The sequence below is a fragment of the Myxine glutinosa genome, chromosome 4 (assembly GCF_964187855.1).
Source record: "Myxine glutinosa chromosome 4, kmMyxGlut1.1, whole genome shotgun sequence".
NCBI lineage: Eukaryota > Metazoa > Chordata > Myxini > Myxiniformes > Myxinidae > Myxine > Myxine glutinosa.
The window spans coordinates 8,638,816-8,658,875 of NC_136264.1; positions in this window are offsets into that span (position 1 = coordinate 8,638,816).

Genomic DNA, 20,060 nt, shown 5'->3' on the forward strand with positions numbered 1-20,060 from the left:
GGAAAATAAATTAGAAATGATTCAACTCCGACTGTACCCTAAACCATAAGAGAGCGAGCGTATCACTGGTAGTGAGGGGGAACATGGGGGAAAGAGAGGGAAAATAAATTAGAAATGATTCAACTCCGACTGTACCCCAAACCATAAGAGAGCGAGTGTATCACTGGTAGTGAGGGGGAAAATGGGGGAAAGAGAGGGAAATAAATTAGAAATGATTCAACTCCGACTGTACCCCAAACCATAAGAGAGCGAGTGTATCACTGGTAGTGAGGGGGAAAATGGCGGAAAAAGAGGGAAAATAAATTAGAAATGATTCAACTCCTACTGTACCCTAAACCATAAGAGCGTGTGTGTATCACTGGTAGTGAGGGGGAAAATGGGCGAAAAAGAGGGAAAATAAATTAGAAATGATTCAACTCCGACTATACCCTAAACCATAAGAGAGCGAGTGTATCATTGGTAGTGAGGGGGAAAATGGGGGAAAAAGAGGGAAAATAAATTAGAAATGATTCAACTCCGACTGTACCCTAAACCATAAGAGAGCGAGTGTATCACTGGGAGTGAGGGGGCAAATGGGGGAAAAAGAGGGAAAATAAATTAGAAATGATTCAACTCCGACTGTACCCCAGACCATAAGAGAGCGAGCGTATCACTGGTAGTGAGGGGGAAAATGGGGGAAAAAGAGGGAAAATAAATTAGAAATGATTCAACTCCTACTGTACCCTAAACCATAAGAGAGCGAGTGTATCACTGGTAGTGAGGGGGAAAATGGGGGAAAAGGAGGGAAAATAAATTAGAAATGATTCAACTCCTACTGTACCCTAAACCATAAGAGAGCGAGTGTATCACTGGTAGTGAGGGGGAAAATGGGGGAAAAAGAGGGAAAATATATTCGAAATGATTCAACTCCTACTGTACCCTAAACCATAAGAGAGCGAGTGTATCACTGGTAGTGAGGGGGAAAATGGGGGAAAAAGAGGGAAAATAAATTAGAAATGATTCAACTCCGACTGTACCCTAAACCATAAGAGAGCGAGCGTATCACTGGTAGTGAGGGGGAAAATGGGGGAAAAAGAGGGAAAATAAATTAGAAATGATTCAACTCCGACTGTACCCTAAACCATAAGAGAGCGAGTGTATCACTGGTAGTGAGGGGGAAAATGGGGGAAAAAGAGGGAAAATAAATTTAAAATGATTCAACTCCGACTTACCCTAAACCATAAGAGAGCGAGTGTATCACTGGTAGTGAGGGGGAAAATGGGGGAAAAAGAGAGAAAATAAATTAGAAATGATTCAACTCCGACTGTACCCTAAACCATAAGAGAGCGAGTGTATCACTGGTAGTGAGGGGGCAAATGGGGGGAAAAGAGGGAAAATAAATTATAAATGATTCAACTCCGACTGTACCCTAAACCATAAGAGAGCGAGCGTATCACTGGTAGTGAGGGGGAAAATGGGGGAAAAAGAGGGAAAATAAATTAGAACTGTACCCCAGACCATAAGAGAGCGAGCGTATCACTGGTAGTGAGGGGGAAAATGGGGGAAAAAGAGGGAAAATAAATTCGAAATGATTCAACTCCGACTATACCCTAAACCATAAGAGAGCGAGTGTATCACTGGTAGTGAGGGGGAAAATGGGGGAAAAAGAGGGAAAATAAATTAGAAATGATTCAACTCCGACTATACCCTAAGGCCTAAACCATAAGAGAGCGAGTGTATCACTAGTAGTGAGGGGGAAAATGGGGGAAAAAGAGGGAAAATAAATTAGAAATGATTCAACTCCGACTGCACCCTAAACCATATGAGAGCGAGTGTATCACTGGTAGTGAGGGGGAAAATGGGGGAAAGAGAGGGAAAATAAATTAGAAATGATTCAACTCCGACTGTACCCCAGACCATAAGAGAGCGACTGTATCACTGGTAGTGAGGGGGAAAATGGGGGAAAGAGAGGGAAAATAAATTAGAAATGATTCAACTCCTACTGTACCCCAAACCATAAGAGAGCGAGTGTATCACTGGTAGTGAGGGGGAAAATGGGGGAAAAAGAGGGAAAATAAATTAGAAATGATTCAACTCCGACTGTACCCCAGACCATAAGAGAGCGAGCGTATCACTGGTAGTGAGGGGGAAAATGGGGGAAAGAGAGGGAAAATAAATTAGAAATGATTCAACTCCTACTGTACCCTAAACCATAAGAGGGCGTGTGTATCACTGGTAGTGAGGGGGAAAATGGGGGAAAAAGAGGGAAAATAAATTAGAAATGATTCAACTCCGACTATACCCTAAACCATAAGAGAGCGAGTGTATCATTGGTAGTGAGGGGGAAAATGGGGGAAAAAGAGGGAAAATAAATTAGAAATGATTCAACTCCGACTGTACCCTAAACCATAAGAGAGCGAGTGTATCACTGGGAGTGAGGGGGAAAATGGGGGAAAAAGAGGGAAAATAAATTAGAAATGATTCAACTCCGACTGTACCCCAGACCATAAGAGAGCGAGCGTATCACTGGTAGTGAGGGGGAAAATGGGGGAAAAAGAGGGAAAATAAATTAGAAATGATTCAACTCCTACTGTACCCTAAACTATAAGAGAGCGAGTGTATCACTGGTAGTGAGGGGGAAAATGGGGGAAAAAGAGGGAAAATAAATTAGAAATGATTCAACTCCTACTGTACCCTAAACCATAAGAGAGCGAGTGTATCACTGGTAGTGAGGGGGAAAATGGGGGAAAAAGAGGGAAAATATATTAGAAATGATTCAACTCCTACTGTACCCTAAACCATAAGAGAGCGAGTGTATCACTGGTAGTGAGGGGGAAAATGGGGGAAAAAGAGGGAAAATAAATTAGAAATGATTCAACTCCGACTGTACCCTAAACCATAAGAGAGCGAGCGTATCACTGGTAGTGAGGGGGAAAATGGGGGAAAAAGAGGGAAAATAAATTAGAAATGATTCAACTCCGACTGTACCCTAAACCATAAGAGAGCGAGTGTATCACTGGCAGTGAGGGGGAAAATGGGGGAAAAAGAGGGAAAATAAATTATAAATGATTCAACTCCGACTGTACCCTAAACCATAAGAGAGCGAGTGTATCACTGGTAGTGAGGGGGAAAATGGGGGAAAAAGAGGGAAAATAAATTTAAAATGATTCAACTCCGACTTACCCTAAACCATAAGAGAGCGAGTGTATCACTGGTAGTGAGGGGGAAAATGGGGGAAAAAGAGGGAAAATAAATTAGAAATGATTCAACTCCGACTTACCCTAAACCATAAGAGAGCGAGTGTATCACTGGTAGTGAGGGGGCAAATGGGGGGAAAAGAGGGAAAATAAATTATAAATGATTCAACTCCGACTGTACCCCAGACCATAAGAGAGCGAGCGTATCACTGGTAGTGAGGGGAAAATGGGGGAAAAAGAGGGAAAATAAATTCGAAATGATTCAACTCCGACAATACCCTAAACCATAAGAGAGCGAGTGTATCACTGGTAGTGAGGGGGAAAATGGGGGAAAAAGAGGGAAAATAAATTAGAAATGATTCAACTCCGACTATACCCTAAGGCCTAAACCATAAGAGAGCGAGTGTATCACTAGTAGTGAGGGGGAAAATGGGGGAAAAAGAGGGAAAATAAATTAGAAATGATTCAACTCCTACTGTACCCCAAACCATAAGAGAGCGAGTGTATCACTGGTAGTGAGGGGGAAAATGGGGGAAAAAGAGGGAAAATAAATTAGAAATGATTCAACTCCGACTGTACCCCAGACCATAAGAGAGCGAGCGTATCACTGGTAGTGAGGGGGAAAATGGGGGAAAGAGAGGGAAAATAAATTAGAAATGATTCAACTCCTACTGTACCCTAAACCATAAGAGGGCGTGTGTATCACTGGTAGTGAGGGGGAAAATGGGGGAAAAAGAGGGAAAATAAATTAGAAATGATTCAACTCCGACTATACCCTAAACCATAAGAGAGCGAGTGTATCACTGGTAGTGAGGGGGAAAATGGGGGAAAAAGAGGGAAAATAAATTAGAAATGATTCAACTCCAACTGTACCCTAAACCATAAGAGAGCGAGTGTATCACTGGTAGTGAGGGGGAAATGGGGGAAAAAGAGGGAAAATAAATTAGAAATGATTCAACTCCGACTGTACCCTAAACCATAAGAGAGCGAGTGTATCACTGGTAGTGAGGGGGAAAATGGGGGAAAAAGAGGGAAAATAAATTAGAAATGATTCAACTCCTACTGTACCCTAAACCATAAGAGAGCGAGTGTATCACTGGTAGTGAGGGGGAAAATGGGGGAAAAAGAGGGAAAATAAATTAGAAATGATTCAACTCCAACTGTACCCTAAACCATAAGAGAGCGAGTGTATCACTGGTAGTGAGGGGGAAAATGGGGGAAAAAGAGGGAAAATAAATTAGAAATGATTCAACTCCGACTGTACCCCAGACCATAAGAGAGCGAGCGTATCACTGGTAGTGAGGGGGAAAATGGGGGAAAAAGAGGGAAAATAAATTAGAAATGATTCAACTCCTACTGTACCCTAAACCATAAGAGAGCGAGTGTATCACTGGTAGTGAGGGGGAAAATGGGGGAAAAAGAGGGAAAATAAATTAGAAATGATTCAACTCCGACTGTACCCTAAACCATAAGAGAGCGAGCGTATCACTGGTAGTGAGGGGGGAAATGGGGGAAAAAGAGGGAAAATAAATTAGAAATGATTCAACTCCGACTGTACCCTAAACCATAGGAGAGCGAGCGTATCACTGGTAGTGAGGGGGCAAAATGGGGGAAAAAGAGGGAAAATAAATTAGAAATGATTCAACTCCAACTGTACCCTAAACCATAAGAGAGCGAGTGTATCACTGGTAGTGAGGGGGAAAATGGCGGAAAAAGAGGGAAAATAAATTAGAAATGATTCAACTCCTACTTTACCCTAAACCATAAGAGCGTGTGTGTATCACTGGTAGTGAGGGGGAAAATGGGCGAAAAAGAGGGAAAATAAATTAGAAATGATTCAACTCCGACTATACCCTAAACCATAAGAGAGCGAGTGTATCATTGGTAGTGAGGGGGAAAATGGGGGAAAAAGAGGGAAAATAAATTAGAAATGATTCAACTCCGACTGTACCCTAAACCATAAGAGAGCGAGTGTATCACTGGGAGTGAGGGGGCAAATGGGGGAAAAAGAGGGAAAATAAATTAGAAATGATTCAACTCCGACTGTACCCCAGACCATAAGAGAGCGAGCGTATCACTGGTAGTGAGGGGGAAAATGGGGGAAAAAGAGGGAAAATAAATTAGAAATGATTCAACTCCTACTGTACCCTAAACCATAAGAGAGCGAGTGTATCACTGGTAGTGAGGGGGAAAATGGGGGAAAAAGAGGGAAAATAAATTAGAAATGATTCAACTCCTACTGTACCCTAAACCATAAGAGAGCGAGTGTATCACTGGTAGTGAGGGGGAAAATGGGGGAAAAAGAGGGAAAATATATTCGAAATGATTCAACTCCTACTGTACCCTAAACCATAAGAGAGCGAGTGTATCACTGGTAGTGAGGGGGAAAATGGGGGAAAAAGAGGGAAAATAAATTAGAAATGATTCAACTCCGACTGTACCCTAAACCATAAGAGAGCGAGCGTATCACTGGTAGTGAGGGGGAAAATGGGGGAAAAAGAGGGAAAATAAATTAGAAATGATTCAACTCCGACTGTACCCTAAACCATAAGAGAGCGAGTGTATCACTGGTAGTGAGGGGGAAAATGGGGGAAAAAGAGGGAAAATAAATTTAAAATGATTCAACTCCGACTTACCCTAAACCATAGGAGAGCGAGTGTATCACTGGTAGTGAGGGGGAAAATGGGGGAAAAAGAGGGAAAATAAATTAGAAATGATTCAACTCCGACTGTACCCTAAACCATAAGAGAGCGAGTGTATCACTGGTAGTGAGGGGGCAAATGGGGGGAAAAGAGGGAAAATAAATTATAAATGATTCAACTCCGACTGTACCCCAGACCATAAGAGAGCGAGCGTATCACTGGTAGTGAGGGGGAAAATGGGGGAAAAAGACGGAAAATAAATTCGAAATGATTCAACTCCGACTATACCCTAAACCATAAGAGAGCGAGTGTATCACTGGTAGTGAGGGGGAAAATGGGGGAAAAAGAGGGAAAATAAATTAGAAATGATTCAACTCCGACTATACCCTAAGGCCTAAACCATAAGAGAGCGAGTGTATCACTAGTAGTGAGGGGGAAAATGGGGGAAAAAGAGGGAAAATAAATTAGAAATGATTCAACTCCGACTGCACCCTAAACCATATGAGAGCGAGTGTATCACTGGTAGTGAGGGGGAAAATGGGGGAAAGAGAGGGAAAATAAATTAGAAATGATTCAACTCCGACTGTACCCCAGACCATAAGAGAGCGACTGTATCACTGGTAGTGAGGGGGAAAATGGGGGAAAGAGAGGGAAAATAAATTAGAAATGATTCAACTCCTACTGTACCCCAAACCATAAGAGAGCGAGTGTATCACTGGTAGTGAGGGGGAAAATGGGGGAAAAAGAGGGAAAATAAATTAGAAATGATTCAACTCCGACTGTACCCCAGACCATAAGAGAGCGAGCGTATCACTGGTAGTGAGGGGGAAAATGGGGGAAAGAGAGGGAAAATAAATTAGAAATGATTCAACTCCTACTGTACCCTAAACCATAAGAGGGCGTGTGTATCACTGGTAGTGAGGGGGAAAATGGGGGAAAAAGAGGGAAAATAAATTAGAAATGATTCAACTCCGACTATACCCTAAACCATAAGAGAGCGAGTGTATCATTGGTAGTGAGGGGGAAAATGGGGGAAAAAGAGGGAAAATAAATTAGAAATGATTCAACTCCGACTGTACCCTAAACCATAAGAGAGCGAGTGTATCACTGGGAGTGAGGGGGAAAATGGGGGAAAAAGAAGGAAAATAAATTAGAAATGATTCAACTCCGACTGTACCCCAGACCATAAGAGAGCGAGCGTATCACTGGTAGTGAGGGGGAAAATGGGGGAAAAAGAGGGAAAATAAATTAGAAATGATTCAACTCCTACTGTACCCTAAACCATAAGAGAGCGAGTGTATCACTGGTAGTGAGGGGGAAAATGGGGGAAAAAGAGGGAAAATAAATTAGAAATGATTCAACTCCTACTGTACCCTAAACCATAAGAGAGCGAGTGTATCACTGGTAGTGAGGGGGAAAATGGGGGAAAAAGAGGGAAAATATATTAGAAATGATTCAACTCCTACTGTACCCTAAACCATAAGAGAGCGAGTGTATCACTGGTAGTGAGGGGGAAAATGGGAGAAAAAGAGGGAAAATAAATTAGAAATGATTCAACTCCGACTGTACCCTAAACCATAAGAGAGCGAGCGTATCACTGGTAGTGAGGGGGAAAATGGGGGAAAAAGAGGGAAAATAAATTAGAAATGATTCAACTCCGACTGTACCCTAAACCATAAGAGAGCGAGTGTATCACTGGCAGTGAGGGGGAAAATGGGGGAAAAAGAGGGAAAATAAATTATAAATGATTCAACTCCGACTGTACCCTAAACCATAAGAGAGCGAGTGTATCACTGGTAGTGAGGGGGAAAATGGGGGAAAAAGAGGGAAAATAAATTTAAAATGATTCAACTCCGACTTACCCTAAACCATAAGAGAGCGAGTGTATCACTGGTAGTGAGGGGGAAAATGGGGGAAAAAGAGGGAAAATAAATTAGAAATGATTCAACTCCGACTGTACCCTAAACCATAAGAGAGCGAGTGTATCACTGGTAGTGAGGGGGCAAATGGGGGGAAAAGAGGGAAAATAAATTATAAATGATTCAACTCCTACTGTACCCTAAACCATAAGAGAGCGAGTGTATCACTGGTAGTGAGGGGGAAAATGGGGGAAAAAGAGGGAAAATATATTCGAAATGATTCAACTCCTACTGTACCCTAAACCATAAGAGAGCGAGTGTATCACTGGTAGTGAGGGGGAAAATGGGGGAAAAAGAGGGAAAATAAATTAGAAATGATTCAACTCCGACTGTACCCTAAACCATAAGAGAGCGAGCGTATCACTGGTAGTGAGGGGGAAAATGGGGGAAAAAGAGGGAAAATAAATTAGAAATGATTCAACTCCGACTGTACCCTAAACCATAAGAGAGCGAGTGTATCACTGGTAGTGAGGGGGAAAATGGGGGAAAAAGAGGGAAAATAAATTTAAAATGATTCAACTCCGACTTACCCTAAACCATAAGAGAGCGAGTGTATCACTGGTAGTGAGGGGGAAAATGGGGGAAAAAGAGGGAAAATAAATTAGAAATGATTCAACTCCGACTGTACCCTAAACCATAAGAGAGCGAGTGTATCACTGGTAGTGAGGGGGCAAATGGGGGGAAAAGAGGGAAAATAAATTATAAATGATTCAACTCCGACTGTACCCCAGACCATAAGAGAGCGAGCGTATCACTGGTAGTGAGGGGGAAAATGGGGGAAAAAGAGGGAAAATAAATTCGAAATGATTCAACTCCGACTATACCCTAAACCATAAGAGAGCGAGTGTATCACTGGTAGTGAGGGGGAAAATGGGGGAAAAAGAGGGAAAATAAATTAGAAATGATTCAACTCCGACTATACCCTAAGGCCTAAACCATAAGAGAGCGAGTGTATCACTAGTAGTGAGGGGGAAAATGGGGGAAAAAGAGGGAAAATAAATTAGAAATGATTCAACTCCGACTGCACCCTAAACCATATGAGAGCGAGTGTATCACTGGTAGTGAGGGGGAAAATGGGGGAAAGAGAGGGAAAATAAATTAGAAATGATTCAACTCCGACTGTACCCCAGACCATAAGAGAGCGACTGTATCACTGGTAGTGAGGGGGAAAATGGGGGAAAGAGAGGGAAAATAAATTAGAAATGATTCAACTCCTACTGTACCCCAAACCATAAGAGAGCGAGTGTATCACTGGTAGTGAGGGGGAAAATGGGGGAAAAAGAGGGAAAATAAATTAGAAATGATTCAACTCCGACTGTACCCCAGACCATAAGAGAGCGAGCGTATCACTGGTAGTGAGGGGGAAAATGGGGGAAAGAGAGGGAAAATAAATTAGAAATGATTCAACTCCTACTGTACCCTAAACCATAAGAGGGCGTGTGTATCACTGGTAGTGAGGGGGAAAATGGGGGAAAAAGAGGGAAAATAAATTAGAAATGATTCAACTCCGACTATACCCTAAACCATAAGAGAGCGAGTGTATCATTGGTAGTGAGGGGGAAAATGGGGGAAAAAGAGGGAAAATAAATTAGAAATGATTCAACTCCGACTGTACCCTAAACCATAAGAGAGCGAGTGTATCACTGGGAGTGAGGGGGAAAATGGGGGAAAAAGAGGGAAAATAAATTAGAAATGATTCAACTCCGACTGTACCCCAGACCATAAGAGAGCGAGCGTATCACTGGTAGTGAGGGGGAAAATGGGGGAAAAAGAGGGAAAATAAATTAGAAATGATTCAACTCCTACTGTACCCTAAACCATAAGAGAGCGAGTGTATCACTGGTAGTGAGGGGGAAAATGGGGGAAAAAGAGGGAAAATAAATTAGAAATGATTCAACTCCTACTGTACCCTAAACCATAAGAGAGCGAGTGTATCACTGGTAGTGAGGGGGAAAATGGGGGAAAAAGAGGGAAAATATATTAGAAATGATTCAACTCCTACTGTACCCTAAACCATAAGAGAGCGAGTGTATCACTGGTAGTGAGGGGGAAAATGGGGGAAAAAGAGGGAAAATAAATTAGAAATGATTCAACTCCGACTGTACCCTAAACCATAAGAGAGCGAGCGTATCACTGGTAGTGAGGGGGAAAATGGGGGAAAAAGAGGGAAAATAAATTAGAAATGATTCAACTCCGACTGTACCCTAAACCATAAGAGAGCGAGTGTATCACTGGCAGTGAGGGGGAAAATGGGGGAAAAAGAGGGAAAATAAATTATAAATGATTCAACTCCGACTGTACCCTAAACCATAAGAGAGCGAGTGTATCACTGGTAGTGAGGGGGAAAATGGGGGAAAAAGAGGGAAAATAAATTTAAAATGATTCAACTCCGACTTACCCTAAACCATAAGAGAGCGAGTGTATCACTGGTAGTGAGGGGGAAAATGGGGGAAAAAGAGGGAAAATAAATTAGAAATGATTCAACTCCGACTGTACCCTAAACCATAAGAGAGCGAGTGTATCACTGGTAGTGAGGGGGCAAATGGGGGGAAAAGAGGGAAAATAAATTATAAATGATTCAACTCCGACTGTACCCCAGACCATAAGAGAGCGAGCGTATCACTGGTAGTGAGGGGGAAAATGGGGGAAAAAGAGGGAAAATAAATTCGAAATGATTCAACTCCGACTATACCCTAAACCATAAGAGAGCGAGTGTATCACTGGTAGTGAGGGGGAAAATGGGGGAAAAAGAGGGAAAATAAATTAGAAATGATTCAACTCCGACTATACCCTAAGGCCTAAACCATAAGAGAGCGAGTGTATCACTAGTAGTGAGGGGGAAAATGGGGGAAAAAGAGGGAAAATAAATTAGAAATGATTCAACTCCTACTGTACCCCAAACCATAAGAGAGCGAGTGTATCACTGGTAGTGAGGGGGAAAATGGGGGAAAAAGAGGGAAAATAAATTAGAAATGATTCAACTCCGACTGTACCCCAGACCATAAGAGAGCGAGCGTATCACTGGTAGTGAGGGGGAAAATGGGGGAAAGAGAGGGAAAATAAATTAGAAATGATTCAACTCCTACTGTACCCTAAACCATAAGAGGGCGTGTGTATCACTGGTAGTGAGGGGGAAAATGGGGGAAAAAGAGGGAAAATAAATTAGAAATGATTCAACTCCGACTATACCCTAAACCATAAGAGAGCGAGTGTATCACTGGTAGTGAGGGGGAAAATGGGGGAAAAAGAGGGAAAATAAATTAGAAATGATTCAACTCCAACTGTACCCTAAACCATAAGAGAGCGAGTGTATCACTGGTAGTGAGGGGGAAATGGGGGAAAAAGAGGGAAAATAAATTAGAAATGATTCAACTCCGACTGTACCCTAAACCATAAGAGAGCGAGTGTATCACTGGTAGTGAGGGGGAAAATGGGGGAAAAAGAGGGAAAATAAATTAGAAATGATTCAACTCCTACTGTACCCTAAACCATAAGAGAGCGAGTGTATCACTGGTAGTGAGGGGGAAAATGGGGGAAAAAGAGGGAAAATAAATTAGAAATGATTCAACTCCAACTGTACCCTAAACCATAAGAGAGCGAGTGTATCACTGGTAGTGAGGGGGAAAATGGGGGAAAAAGAGGGAAAATAAATTAGAAATGATTCAACTCCGACTGTACCCCAGACCATAAGAGAGCGAGCGTATCACTGGTAGTGAGGGGGAAAATGGGGGAAAAAGAGGGAAAATAAATTAGAAATGATTCAACTCCTACTGTACCCTAAACCATAAGAGAGCGAGTGTATCACTGGTAGTGAGGGGGAAAATGGGGGAAAAAGAGGGAAAATAAATTAGAAATGATTCAACTCCGACTGTACCCTAAACCATAAGAGAGCGAGCGTATCACTGGTAGTGAGGGGGGAAATGGGGGAAAAAAGAGGGAAAATAAATTAGAAATGATTCAACTCCGACTGTACCCTAAACCATAGGAGAGCGAGCGTATCACTGGTAGTGAGGGGGCAAAATGGGGGAAAAAGAGGGAAAATAAATTAGAAATGATTCAACTCCAACTGTACCCTAAACCATAAGAGAGCGAGTGTATCACTGGTAGTGAGGGGGAAAATGGCGGAAAAAGAGGGAAAATAAATTAGAAATGATTCAACTCCTACTGTACCCTAAACCATAAGAGCGTGTGTGTATCACTGGTAGTGAGGGGGAAAATGGGCGAAAAAGAGGGAAAATAAATTAGAAATGATTCAACTCCGACTATACCCTAAACCATAAGAGAGCGAGTGTATCATTGGTAGTGAGGGGGAAAATGGGGGAAAAAGAGGGAAAATAAATTAGAAATGATTCAACTCCGACTGTACCCTAAACCATAAGAGAGCGAGTGTATCACTGGGAGTGAGGGGGCAAATGGGGGAAAAAGAGGGAAAATAAATTAGAAATGATTCAACTCCGACTGTACCCCAGACCATAAGAGAGCGAGCGTATCACTGGTAGTGAGGGGGAAAATGGGGGAAAAAGAGGGAAAATAAATTAGAAATGATTCAACTCCTACTGTACCCTAAACCATAAGAGAGCGAGTGTATCACTGGTAGTGAGGGGGAAAATGGGGGAAAAAGAGGGAAAATAAATTAGAAATGATTCAACTCCTACTGTACCCTAAACCATAAGAGAGCGAGTGTATCACTGGTAGTGAGGGGGAAAATGGGGGAAAAAGAGGGAAAATATATTCGAAATGATTCAACTCCTACTGTACCCTAAACCATAAGAGAGCGAGTGTATCACTGGTAGTGAGGGGGAAAATGGGGGAAAAAGAGGGAAAATAAATTAGAAATGATTCAACTCCGACTGTACCCTAAACCATAAGAGAGCGAGCGTATCACTGGTAGTGAGGGGGAAAATGGGGGAAAAAGAGGGAAAATAAATTAGAAATGATTCAACTCCGACTGTACCCTAAACCATAAGAGAGCGAGTGTATCACTGGTAGTGAGGGGGAAAATGGGGGAAAAAGAGGGAAAATAAATTTAAAATGATTCAACTCCGACTTACCCTAAACCATAAGAGAGCGAGTGTATCACTGGTAGTGAGGGGGAAAATGGGGGAAAAAGAGGGAAAATAAATTAGAAATGATTCAACTCCGACTGTACCCTAAACCATAAGAGAGCGAGTGTATCACTGGTAGTGAGGGGGCAAATGGGGGGAAAAGAGGGAAAATAAATTATAAATGATTCAACTCCGACTGTACCCCAGACCATAAGAGAGCGAGCGTATCACTGGTAGTGAGGGGGAAAATGGGGGAAAAAGACGGAAAATAAAGTCGAAATGATTCAACTCCGACTATACCCTAAACCATAAGAGAGCGAGTGTATCACTGGTAGTGAGGGGGAAAATGGGGGAAAAAGAGGGAAAATAAATTAGAAATGATTCAACTCCAACTATACCCTAAGGCCTAAACCATAAGAGAGCGAGTGTATCACTAGTAGTGAGGGGGAAAATGGGGGAAAAAGAGGGAAAATAAATTAGAAATGATTCAACTCCGACTGCACCCTAAACCATATGAGAGCGAGTGTATCACTGGTAGTGAGGGGGAAAATGGGGGAAAGAGAGGGAAAATAAATTAGAAATGATTCAACTCCGACTGTACCCCAGACCATAAGAGAGCGACTGTATCACTGGTAGTGAGGGGGAAAATGGGGGAAAGAGAGGGAAAATAAATTAGAAATGATTCAACTCCTACTGTACCCCAAACCATAAGAGAGCGAGTGTATCACTGGTAGTGAGGGGGAAAATGGGGGAAAAAGAGGGAAAATAAATTAGAAATGATTCAACTCCGACTGTACCCCAGACCATAAGAGAGCGAGCGTATCACTGGTAGTGAGGGGGAAAATGGGGGAAAGAGAGGGAAAATAAATTAGAAATGATTCAACTCCTACTGTACCCTAAACCATAAGAGGGCGTGTGTATCACTGGTAGTGAGGGGGAAAATGGGGGAAAAAGAGGGAAAATAAATTAGAAATGATTCAGCTCCGACTATACCCTAAACCATAAGAGGGCGTGTGTATCACTGGTAGTGAGGGGGAAAATGGGGGAAAAAGAGGGAAAATAAATTAGAAATGATTCAACTCCTACTGTACCCTAAACCATAAGAGGGCGTGTGTATCACTGGTAGTGAGGGGGAAAATGGGGGAAAAAGAGGGAAAATAAATTAGAAATGATTCAACTCCTACTGTACCCTAAACCATAAGAGAGCGAGTGTATCATTGGTAGTGAGGGGGAAAATGGGGGAAAAAGAGGGAAAATAAATTAGAAATGATTCAACTCCGACTGTACCCTAAACCATAAGAGAGCGAGTGTATCACTGGGAGTGAGGGGGAAAATGGGGGAAAAAGAGGGAAAATAAATTAGAAATGATTCAACTCCGACTGTACCCCAGACCATAAGAGAGCGAGCGTATCACTGGTAGTGAGGGGGAAAATGGGGGAAAAAGAGGGAAAATAAATTAGAAATGATTCAACTCCTACTGTACCCTAAACCATAAGAGAGCGAGTGTATCACTGGTAGTGAGGGGGAAAATGGGGGAAAAAGAGGGAAAATAAATTAGAAATGATTCAACTCCTACTGTACCCTAAACCATAAGAGAGCGAGTGTATCACTGGTAGTGAGGGGGAAAATGGGGGAAAAAGAGGGAAAATATATTAGAAATGATTCAACTCCTACTGTACCCTAAACCATAAGAGAGCGAGTGTATCACTGGTAGTGAGGGGGAAAATGGGGGAAAAAGAGGGAAAATAAATTAGAAATGATTCAACTCCGACTGTACCCTAAACCATAAGAGAGCGAGCGTATCACTGGTAGTGAGGGGGAAAATGGGGGAAAAAGAGGGAAAATAAATTAGAAATGATTCAACTCCGACTGTACCCTAAACCATAAGAGAGCGAGTGTATCACTGGCAGTGAGGGGGAAAATGGGGGAAAAAGAGGGAAAATAAATTATAAATGATTCAACTCCGACTGTACCCTAAACCATAAGAGAGCGAGTGTATCACTGGTAGTGAGGGGGAAAATGGGGGAAAAAGAGGGAAAATAAATTTAAAATGATTCAACTCCGACTTACCCTAAACCATAAGAGAGCGAGTGTATCACTGGTAGTGAGGGGGAAAATGGGGGAAAAAGAGGGAAAATAAATTAGAAATGATTCAACTCCGACTGTACCCTAAACCATAAGAGAGCGAGTGTATCACTGGTAGTGAGGGGGCAAATGGGGGGAAAAGAGGGAAAATAAATTATAAATGATTCAACTCCGACTGTACCCCAGACCATAAGAGAGCGAGCGTATCACTGGTAGTGAGGGGGAAAATGGGGGAAAAAGAGGGAAAATAAATTCGAAATGATTCAACTCCGACTATACCCTAAACCATAAGAGAGCGAGTGTATCACTGGTAGTGAGGGGGAAAATGGGGGAAAAAGAGGGAAAATAAATTAGAAATGATTCAACTCCGACTATACCCTAAGGCCTAAACCATAAGAGAGCGAGTGTATCACTAGTAGTGAGGGGGAAAATGGGGGAAAAAGAGGGAAAATAAATTAGAAATGATTCAACTCCTACTGTACCCCAAACCATAAGAGAGCGAGTGTATCACTGGTAGTGAGGGGGAAAATGGGGGAAAAAGAGGGAAAATAAATTAGAAATGATTCAACTCCGACTGTACCCCAGACCATAAGAGAGCGAGCGTATCACTGGTAGTGAGGGGGAAAATGGGGGAAAGAGAGGGAAAATAAATTAGAAATGATTCAACTCCTACTGTACCCTAAACCATAAGAGGGCGTGTGTATCACTGGTAGTGAGGGGAAAATGGGGGAAAAAGAGGGAAAATAAATTAGAAATGATTCAACTCCGACTATACCCTAAACCATAAGAGAGCGAGTGTATCACTGGTAGTGAGGGGGAAAATGGGGGAAAAAGAGGGAAAATAAATTAGAAATGATTCAACTCCAACTGTACCCTAAACCATAAGAGAGCGAGTGTATCACTGGTAGTGAGGGGGAAATGGGGGAAAAAGAGGGAAAATAAATTAGAAATGATTCAACTCCGACTGTACCCTAAACCATAAGAGAGCGAGTGTATCACTGGTAGTGAGGGGGAAAATGGGGGAAAAAGAGGGAAAATAAATTAGAAATGATTCAACTCCTACTGTACCCTAAACCATAAGAGAGCGAGTGTATCACTGGTAGTGAGGGGGAAAATGGGGGAAAAAGAGGGAAAATAAATTAGAAATGATTCAACTCCAACTGTACCCTAAACCATAAGAGAGCGAGTGTATCACTGGTAGTGAGGGGGAAAATGGGGGAAAAAGAGGGAAAATAAATTAGAAATGATTCAACTCCGACTGTACCCCAGACCATAAGAGAGCGAGCGTATCACTGGTAGTGAGGGGGAAAATGGGGGAAAAAGAGGGAAAATAAATTAGAAATGATTCAACTCCTACTGTACCCTAAACCATAAGAGAGCGAGTGTATCACTGGTAGTGAGGGGGAAAATGGGGGAAAAAGAGGGAAAATAAATTAGAAATGATTCAACTCCGACTGTACCCTAAACCATAAGAGAGCGAGCGTATCACTGGTAGTGAGGGGGGAAATGGGGGAAAAAGAGGGAAAATAAATTAGAAATGATTCAACTCCGACTGTACCCTAAACCATAGGAGAGCGAGCGTATCACTGGTAGTGAGGGGGCAAAATGGGGGAAAAAGAGGGAAAATAAATTAGAAATGATTCAACTCCAACTGTACCCTAAACCATAAGAGAGCGAGTGTATCACTGGTAGTGAGGGGGAAATGGGGGAAAAAGAGGGAAAATAAATTAGAAATGATTCAACTCCGACTGTACCCTAAACCATAAGAGAGCGAGTGTATCACTGGTAGTGAGGGGGAAAATGGGGGAAAAAGAGGGAAAATAAATTAGAAATGATTCAACTCCTACTGTACCCTAAACCATAAGAGAGCGAGTGTATCACTGGTAGTGAGGGGGAAAATGGGGGAAAAAGAGGGAAAATAAATTAGAAATGATTCAACTCCAACTGTACCCTAAACCATAAGAGAGCGAGTGTATCACTGGTAGTGAGGGGGAAAATGGGGGAAAAAGAGGGAAAATAAATTAGAAATGATTCAACTCCGACTGTACCCCAGACCATAAGAGAGCGAGCGTATCACTGGTAGTGAGGGGGAAAATGGGGGAAAAAGAGGGAAAATAAATTAGAAATGATTCAACTCCTACTGTACCCTAAACCATAAGAGAGCGAGTGTATCACTGGTAGTGAGGGGGAAAATGGGGGAAAAAGAGGGAAAATAAATTAGAAATGATTCAACTCCGACTGTACCCTAAACCATAAGAGAGCGAGCGTATCACTGGTAGTGAGGGGGGAAATGGGGGAAAAAGAGGGAAAATAAATTAGAAATGATTCAACTCCGACTGTACCCTAAACCATAAGAGAGCGAGTGAATCACTGGTAGTGAGGGGGCAAAATGGGGGAAAAAGAGGGAAAATAAATTAGAAATGATTCAACTCCGACTTACCCTAAACCATAAGAGAGCGAGCGTATCACTGGTAGTGAGGGGGAAAATGGGGGAAAAAGAGGGAAAATAAATTAGAAATGATTCAACTCCGACTGTACCCTAAACCATAAGAGAGCGAGTGAATCACTGGTAGTGAGGGGGGGGGGGGGGGGGAGAGGGAAAATAATTTTGAACCAATTGATATTGAACCAAACCTTGAAGACCCTCGGAGATTAAATGGATAATTCCTTCAACAGCAAAAGGATGAGGGAGTCGAGTGGACAGAGGAGGCGACATGTATATATATATATAGAGTGTCGCAGGTTGTGACCACAGTGCGGTTACTCTTGTTGAAGAGTGCTTACAAATATCATCTGCTTCAGGTGCGGCTTACATTGCTAAATCACATTTTAATCCATGTTTATATTTGTCCTTGTTAAACAAAAAGTACTTCAAAGCACAATTGGCATCATGAGGAGGTCAGTGCTGATTGTGAGAGGGAGCTGTGGGGGGTATTTGGGGGTATTTGGGGGTATTTGGAGGGAGTTGGGGAGATTAGAGATAAATTTATATCATTTATTGATTAATTCACATGTTTAAACATGTTTACTCTTACTGTATTTGGTGCAGTTTTAATGCTTACAGAAAATGTATGTGAGGTCAAAGTATCTATTGATGAACAAAGTTTTGTTTCATGAATCATATATTTTCAGAAAAGGTGTCTTTATAAATCAATTAGAAAATAGAATTATTTTCAACCTACCTGTCCAATAGGAAAAGGCAGAGGTGGCACACCTGCCTCTAAGGAGTCTAATCTGGGTTCGATGGTGATCAATTACAAGGTGTGGATCGATGCTTCACAAGAGCAAGCAGGTCATCATCTCACCGAGACCTTAGTCCGGGGACCCATCTGCCGCCATTGATTGCCGATGGACGTTAAAGATCCCTCTGTGTTCAGACGAGGCAGGAGTGGGTGAATAACGTCGACATCCGGACCAAACTCCATATCCCAAATTTATGCTCTACCTTGGTCCACTGAGGTGGGTGGCACCACCGGATATATCGATTGGCCCACGTGAAGTCAGCACGGAGCATCAACTATCTGCAGGGCCACGTGATAGATGTTCAACGTTCCCAATACCCTGTTATGGGAATCAAACACTTTCTGTTTTTCCTTTATTTATTTCAGGGGATGCTCTGGTATTCCGTTGGTTTGTAAGGAGGAATTGGGGGAGGCATTCAGACTGCTGCTTACATTGGAGGCCTTGATCCTCCGGGTATGGGAATACCGACTGACTGGTTTCAGAATAAGCATGGTTTTACCTTTTATTACAGACATCAAAGCTTTGTGAAGAGATAGCCACGAGAATGTATTGAATCTCCATTGAAAGGATAAGTGAGCACCATAGAAAACGAAGGGCACTCGATCTCTCTCAGTCATGTCAAATCAGTCTCAACAAACAAGTCATGTCAAGTCTCTCAGTCAGTCTCTCAAATCATGAAGTTTATTCCACTTGTTACGGATTCGTCACTTCCGTTGTTGTGGTTTTCATCCACTGTAAACATTTTTGATTCCATGTATTACTATTATGGTTGATTGAGGGTGTAGCCTGGTGTTGGCTTAGCGGTTAGGGTGCCGGCTTGGGATACCTAGGATCCTGGGTTCGAATCCCGGTCGATCGCTGAATTAACACCAGGGGGGTTGACTCAGCCTGACCATCCTTCCGAGGTCGGCAAATTGAGTACCAGCTTGCTGGGATGAATGATCACGGTGTGTACCCCGATTTAGAATCGATACACTGTATCCCTGCGCATCGTAAGAGGCGACTAAGGGTTGGCGCCAGGAAGGGCATGCGGCCATAAAAACATTGCCTCAAACAGGGAACCATGATTGTCATGGGGCCCGCAAAGCTAACCCCCGCTCTAGCGGGGAAAATGGCCTTAAAACGATCATTCATTCATTCATTCATTCATTCATTCACTCACTCACTCAATCTCTCTCAGTGAAGGATTCCAAGTGATCCTGTGGTTGCATCCACAGAACCACTCTCAGTATTACTCCATTATTTCGATGGACCAAAGAGAACGAATGATAACAAGAGTTGGGAAAAGCTGCTGTTAGCATGAAATTCATTGGTGGTTCATGCTTTGCCATTGCCTCCACATGAGGCCAACATATGAACATGCAATCACCGGATAGGGGGTGTTACGTGCTCCTCCCTGACCCCCTGGTCACGGTGTACCTCCGAGCCCCGAGAGGAATCACGGCAGAAAAATGTGTTATTCTGTATGTCAACGATCAATGGTGAAGCCACACCAATTGTTACAAACCAACAAGTATTGTATTAAGATCACACAAGAATAACAGTACAAAAACAATCGTAATCAATTGTACAACAAATAGTATATCATTCCTATGATGGTACCATCAGGTTCGTACAATATAACTCACTGTGCTCCAAGTGAGCGAAAAGCAGAAGATTCCCAATGTCTCAATTCCCTGGCTTCAAGCCAAAGTCGATCCGCTCCAGCGATCGACAGATCAATGTCCAATCGAGACCAGAATCCCGTTGGGTTGGCAATTACAGTCCTGCTGCCAAAGCTGTGCAAAGGCGCCCTCCAGGCGACTGGGAAATCCAAAGGCACCCTCCAGGCAACTGGGAAGTCACACCCTTGGGTGTCGGCGAACCTCAGATTAACCTTCAAAATCCGTGTTGCACACACACACACACCAGATACGTCTGAATGCGGTGAAAACGGCTGAAGTCAAGCAA